This window comes from Pseudorasbora parva, chromosome 22, assembly GCF_024679245.1.
Source record: "Pseudorasbora parva isolate DD20220531a chromosome 22, ASM2467924v1, whole genome shotgun sequence".
In the NCBI taxonomy this organism is placed as follows: domain Eukaryota; kingdom Metazoa; phylum Chordata; class Actinopteri; order Cypriniformes; family Gobionidae; genus Pseudorasbora; species Pseudorasbora parva.
The window spans coordinates 142,501-150,000 of NC_090193.1; positions in this window are offsets into that span (position 1 = coordinate 142,501).

The following is a 7,500-nucleotide window of genomic DNA, read 5'->3' on the forward strand; positions in this document are numbered from 1 at the left end:
TTACGCATATTTTCCTAATGAAATATTATTGTAGCCTATATCTTCCGTTTGTTTTTTAGCTAAATTAAATTAAACGGGCATTACATGTAACAGTTTACCCTCCTATTGTGTATGTTTCGGTCGAATTCGGTTCTTAGCCCAAGTGTAACATTACGCCTATTTGAGTTCAGGCACATACAAGCCCATTTATCAGATGGACAAAGTTAAAATAGCACAATATGTTTAATATGAGTATTTGTTTAAGTCAGAATAATCCATACATTATTCATTTTTGTTGTTGTTGTTGTTGTTGTTGTTGTTGTTGTTGTTGTTTTACTCAAAAACCCAGATCAACAAAGCATACAGGCCATAAATAGAAGTTTCAAAACTTGTATTGTTGGTTACAAAAAATAAATCACAACATTAGGTGATTATATATGTATTATTATGTATTTATAATCTGCTATAATGTGGCAGTCATTTTGAACCAGAAACACAAAACTAGCTCAAATGAAATGAACACAAAAGGAGTAAAGGAAGTAAAAGATTAGTTTCCCCCTAAAACAAAATCTGTCATCATTTGTTTTCCATCAAGCTGTTCCAAACCTGTATGAGTTATTTTGAAGAATGAAGACCGTTAATAATCCTCATTGACTTCCATAGTATTTTTTTGTTTTGTTTTTCCTACTATGGCAGTCAATAGGGACCGTCAACTGTCTGGTTACCAATGTGCTTCAAAAGAAACTCATACAGGTTTGGAACAACTTGAGGGAGAGTAAATTATGACATAATTTTAATTTTAGGGGGAACTATCCCTTTAATGCTATATTTCTGGGCTACAATGGCAGTTGGTATTCTATTCTATTAAATTCTTGTTCTATATTGTTTAGGCAACAACATGGCTTCAACTAAGTCACACAAAGGCATGAGCGATGCTGACTGGCTTGCGCGTCTGGAGAGTTTTGCCCGAACTGGAGTTTGGCCATCCAGGGAGGGAAATAGACCTTCTCCCCGACAAAAAAGATGGCATGAGTTATATCAGAAGGTAAATTATGCAGCTAGATTCATGAGCAAACTAATAAACTTGTGTGATAATACATTGTGCTATTTTTTTATATGTATGAATAAGTAATTATTTACAATGTAAATACAATGTAATATGGTTATAATTATGATGACATGGGTGTCTTGAAATAATGTGTACAACAGTGTCACAGCTATACTTTATATTTATGTTCATAGATAGAAAAGTGCCCTCTGCAAATGAGGGGGCAGACCACCCTTATGAAGGAAGCACAAAAGTGTATTTGTGGATTTCACAAGGTAACTCCAATTAGCCTAGTTCAAGTTGCATAAATAGATGTGTTTGCAATATCAATTTGTCTTTATGTCTAAAGTCATATTATGAATACTGTATAATATTATGTCCCTGGTATATCTTATAAGCATGTATCACAGGTTCATCCACCAGTCACAGTGGAGGCATCACAGAGCACCCCTGCCCAAAGTACACCCTCCAGTGATGTGGCACGTCCTGCAAAGATGGCCAAACTGACATTGTCAATGGTAAGCAGACCTTACTGCAGACATTGAAATATCTCAAACTTTTCCTATAGTGTTACAGGTGTTGTTATCACTAACTATGACAAACCTTTTCAGTTTGAAAAGTCAAGGTTTGGAGGCTCACATGTGGCAGCAGCCAAACCTAATTTGAACATTCAGAGGAAAACATCTCAGGTTAATATGAAAGAATTAGTTAGACATCACTTTATCACTACATAATTTTGTTTAATAAAAAAACATTTTGCGATCCCCTTAATAGATTATTCATAATGTTTGACTCCACAGACCAGTTCAGCCGCAGCTTCATGCCCACCCTCTCATCCTTGTCCTCCTCCTCCTCCTCCTTCTCCTCCATCCCCCAAACCCCATCGGCCTGTCATTCAGTCCTCCTCATCCTTCTTCCTTCCTCCAGCCCAGAGATCACAACGGATCAAAGAAACAGCAACACCATCAACTAATTCTGAGTCTGCTGTTGTGAGGGGCCCAGTAAGATGTCATTCAAAATACAAACATGCCATCATCATTTAATGCTCTCTTATGCCTGCTTCACACATACTCCGACTGCAGTTCATATGCAGTGCGTGCTGCAGTACGTATGCGATGCAGGAGCAGTGCCTGCTATTGTGCTTTCACATATGCCACGTTTGCAGTGCGCAACTTAACCGCAGTTGAGTACTACAAACACAGCATTTATTCATAATTTTTTATTTCAAATCCAAAAGTTGTTAATGACTATGGCTTGTCAGCATTGCAATTCTCTTTGTATACACTCTTTTATAGATGTCATGTTTAAACGCACAACATTTAAACGTTATATTAAATTAATTACTTTATATTTATATAGCCTAGAACTTTATATTTATATATTATATTGCTTACACAAGTGGCAAAACATAGGCTATAGCTTATATAATGACAAACATTTTAAATTAGAACTTACAATAGACAAAAAAAGTCGTCTCTCGTTATTTCTTTCATTTTTAAATCTTTAAAAAAAAAATTTTTTTACAAGAAATCCTGCAGGTCATAAAGAACTTTGTTTTTCCACCTCCAAGAAAGGACGAGTGCTCTCCATTATGTCTCTTTGTTTACCTAAATGCCAGGTAAGGGACATTTTCCTTGCTTTACCCGAGGCAAAAGGCCATGTGTTGACTTTGAAACAGAGTAGACTTTAAGTCAACCGCATCAATGCATGTTTATTTTAGTGCGAACAATGCACTGACCTTTAATTCAGCGCGTGCAGCAAAAAAATAGTGAACGCTCTAACCGGTTAACATGGGTACGGAAACAAATACGCACTGCAAACAGAGTATGTGTGAAACAGGCATTATTTAAGGCAGGTTAGGGCTACCCTAACCCTAGGCCTAGCCTAACCCTTATTTAAACCAGTGTTTTTGATAATATCAGCAGGTCTCATCTCAGCCAGAAGACCCTGCAGATCTCCCACTACTGTGGCCACAGACAATGCCACAGCAGGACCAGAAGTGGGTGTCGGAAGCACTTTTTAGGGTTAACGCAAAAGGAAAGCAGGAGCTGCGTGAAAACCTTCAGTTGTGGTATGACCCCCCACCACCAGCCCTGTTGTAACACCAAGCCCCAACACCTGATAGATTTTTTTCACAGCGACTCTTGCTCTGGATGCCGTATAGGCTATGGAAGGTACGACTCCAGTGTACTAACCCTGCCTGTGCCAGTTATCAGCTGTGTGGTGGTGGTCTGCACAGGAGGGTACGACAGGTGTTAGATATTGACAGATACTACAACCTGGTGACAGAGACCCTGATCTGTACCAGGTGTAGAACCAGCTACCTGTCCTGGAGTCATGCTGTGCTGCAGCAATTGGACCTGGCCCATCGATCTGAATTTAGAATCATTCTCACACGCAAGTAATTACTTTGCAGTCATATGTGCTCATATGCTACCTTTGATAAATATATACTACTATAATTAGATACTTGATAATAAGATACTTGAATGATTACTTTTTTCCAAGGTATGCCTGTGACATTCGAGTTATTCGTTTGTTGCGTGAGAGGGGCATGGGAAATGGCCCAGTGAGGATCATCGGCCAGCTGAAGGAGAACCACACTGAGGAGTGGTTACAACGTGTGTCTCGGTACACATCGATGTGTGTGGCCTTTTTGGATAATCCTGGCCTGCTTCCACTGCACTTTCAGGAGCCGCCACCACTTGTTCCAGTACCTAGCTACAAATGGCTTCTCACTGTTTACAGTCAGGACATCCTCAACAGGCTCGATCACATCAAGGCCAGCATTACATCCACATATGGATCGATTTTAAAAATGGACTCAACTAAGAAGGTCAGAGGAGCTGCTTTAATGACTGTACCGTTATCTATAATGTATTGTTAGACCAAAAGAGCTTTATTTGTAAATTTTACTCATTCAATGTATGTTGTATTATTTACTATGTTTATTGTTTCTTTCAGATCACGAAGAAGTTGAGTGGGCCTGCGAAAGGCACAGCACAGTGGCTTACCTCAGTTGGCAATGAGGTAGGTCAGGTGCTGATGAGTGTCCTGACTGCGAATGAAGGAGCTGGGTTAGACCTCATGGCTGCAGGACTCGTGGAGAGATACCAGAGAGCTGGTGTTGATCCTCCCACTATCTTATATGTGGACTGTGACTGTTGCAAGGAAGTGGGAGAGACTAAACTGAAGAGGAGGTTCAGTGGCTGGCCCAATATCATCATCCGCCTAGACATTTGGCATTTTATGCGGCGTCTGGCAGTAGGGTGCACAACTGATGCCCACCAGTTGTATCCTACTTTTATGTCTAGGTTGTCGTCATGTATTTTTGAGTGGGATGCAGGGGATCTCACTCTGCTGAGAAGGGCAAAGAAGGAGCAACTCACCCAACAGGGCTGGCCTGCAATGACGGAGGCAGAGATTGACCGTCATATAAGCAAAGATGAGCTGGCCCAACACTGCAGGAGAAGAACACGAGGAGAGGAAACAACTATGCGCCTCCTTGATATGCTCATCAGAGAGCTCATGGGTGGCAAGGGGAATGACGCCCTTGGTGTTCCTCTCCTTGACAGTGTAAGGATGCAGCACATCTGGCAAGTCCAGAGGCGGCACATTACCTGTATTCAGGAACCTCCAGATGTGCCCCTCTACACGGAAACTGGAACCATAAACAAGGGCGGGATTGTTCTAAAAACATATAGGTGTGCCAGAGGCTCCACTTCCCTGGAATCATTTCACTGCCACCTAAACAGATTTATTCCAGGTTTGTCATGACAGAATAGACCATATCTTGCCACTAATTCCTGTTTATTTATATACTTGCAGTAAACCAATTGCATTTTCTCTTTTGTAGTTTCTTAAAACAATGTTTGGCTTTCTATTTCTTATTCTAGGGAATAGCGCAAACAGCCTGAACTTCCAGATTTACCTCCTGGAAGGTTTGTTACGCTGGAATCAGGACCGGGCTGCAGCTGCTGTTGCAGGTGGAGGTGGAGGTTCAACCCTGCGTACTTACACAGGGGAGCTGGTTTACTCTGTCAACGAGAACTACAATAAGTTGTATGGCAGGAAATTGGTCACTAGCTTCACTCCACCTGCAGTTTACACAGGTAAACATATTTTGATCAATGCAGTTCACTAGGTAGCATGTTTTTGTTAAAACTGCAAGTGATTTTGGTCAATAATGTCATTTTGACAGATCAGAGAAAAATTATACTATCAGAATTTTTGCATACTGGACTCTTTGTTGTAGGTTTCAGGGAAAATAAATTACATACTAGAATATAGAGTAATTCTGTCTTTTTACAATGTCCTCTGAGTTACATATTTTTTGTTTATGCAGAAGCTGAATATTTATTTAAAAATATTTACTACATTTCAGAATAAACCTTTCTGATTCATTTCCTTTAAAATGTTTTCTGTTACAAATATTTCCTCAGGGGAGCTCATTGGAGTGCAGTACTTGTTGAGGCAGAATAGTCAGCCCCTGGAGGACATGTGCCCTACCTCTGATAGGACCTCTCAGTTGCTGGAGGAGATAAATGTGGAGGAGCAAGTGGAAGAGGATGAGGGTTTCATTGATTTGTTGGGAGAGGAAGCCACAGTGGCAAATCTTGTGGCATCAGATGACTTGTTCCTTTCAAGTCCACCAGTTCTACCCACTGCACCTCTGCCCTGTGTCCAAGCTCCACCCGCTGCACCTCTGCCCTGTGTCCAAGCTCCACTCGCTGCCCCTCTGCCCTGTGTCCAAGCTCCACCCGCTGCACCTCTGCCCTATGTACAAGCTCCACCCACTGCACCTCTGCCCTTGGTCCAAGCTTCACCTGCTGCACTTCTGCCCTATGTTCAAGCTCCACCCACTGCACCTCTGCCCTTGGTACAAGCTCCACCCGCTGCACCTCTGCCCTTGGTCCAAGCTTCACCTGCTGCACTTCTGCCCTATGTCCAAGCTCCACCCACTGCACCTCTGCCCTTGGTACAAGCTCCACCCGCTGCACCTCTGCCCTTGGTCCAAGCCTCACCTGCTGCACTTCTGCCCTATGTCCAAGCTCCACCCACTGCACCTCTGCCCTGTGTCCAAGCTCCACCCGCTGCACCTCTGCCCTGTGTCCAAGCTCCACCCGCTTCACCTCTGCCCTGTGTCCAAGCTCCACCCGCTGCACCTCTGCCCTGTGTCCAAGCTCCACCCGCTGCACCTCTGCCCTGTGTCCAGACTCCACCCGCTGCACCTCTGCCCTGTGTCCAAGCTCCACCTGCTGCCCCTCTGCCCTGTGTCCAAGCTCCTCCCGCTGCCCCTCTGCCCTTGGTCCAAGCTTCACCTGCTGCACTTCTGCCCTTGGTCCAAGCTTCACCTGCTGCACTTCTGCCCTATGTCCCAGCTCCACCCGCTGCACCTCTGCCCTGTGTCCAGACTCCATCAGCTGCACCTCTGCCCTCAGCAATGGTAAAATTTCCTTTTCTAGACAAATTGTTACTCATTTAGTCATTCACCCTCAAGCAGCAAATTCACAAACTCACAAATTTCACAAAGCATGTAATTACCTAACCAACAGTTATATTTTTTTAGGCTGTTGACGAGCACTGTATTCCTGGAATGGACCGGGTGGATGAGTTGGCGGAGTATCTGGTAGAGCTGCGCACACAGACGGGCCTCACACTTACTAACCAACAAGCTGCGATCATTGTGGGTTTGTGGCAGAACCTGGACCAATTTGATAAAGACAAGGTCATGTATGCTGCTCGTTATCAAGACAGGCTGCTTACAGGACGTTTTAGGTCCCCTAAAAAGAAAGCTGTCTTCACTCCTGGCGTCGAAAGCACAAAGAGGTGTGTTTTGGGTTCTAGCGGTTCTCCAGCACAGTGGCCTAAGTGCTGTCGCCTTGTTGAATTAATCTTCATAAGGCTATGTAACATCCACCGAAGCCCCAAAAAACAGCGGACAGAATCTCTGTCCAGATGGGATCTCATTCTTCGAGATTATAGAAAAATTCGGCAGCTAATCTTGAGCAATGGAACTGTAATGAGCGAAACAACCCTTCAGCTAGTGGAGGTTAACCAAAGGACCCTTACAACGTGGCACAATGAACGTTTAAAGGGTCAGGAGGTCTCAGTGCTGTTGCAAGGGTTGAAGCTTCCAGAGGCACGTCCAGTGGCATTGGATGCTCTGCCTCCAGCACGAGTGCAGCCTGTTGTGCCTCCACAATATAGCCACCAGCTGCATCACTACCAGATGCCACCAGACACAGCTGGACAGGCAAAGACGAAGTTCAGGAAAATCCAGCCCTCATCAACCTGCACATCTGCCACACCAACTGCCACGTTCCACCAGCCAAGGACAATTTTTCCAAAGCCAACAGCAACACACCCATTGTTTCCTGACACACCCACTGCCCCTGTTGGGTCTCAGATGCTACTGTTGCCCTGCCCAGCCCCATGTTCAGCCATTAACCCTGGAGCAATTTCCTCTGACC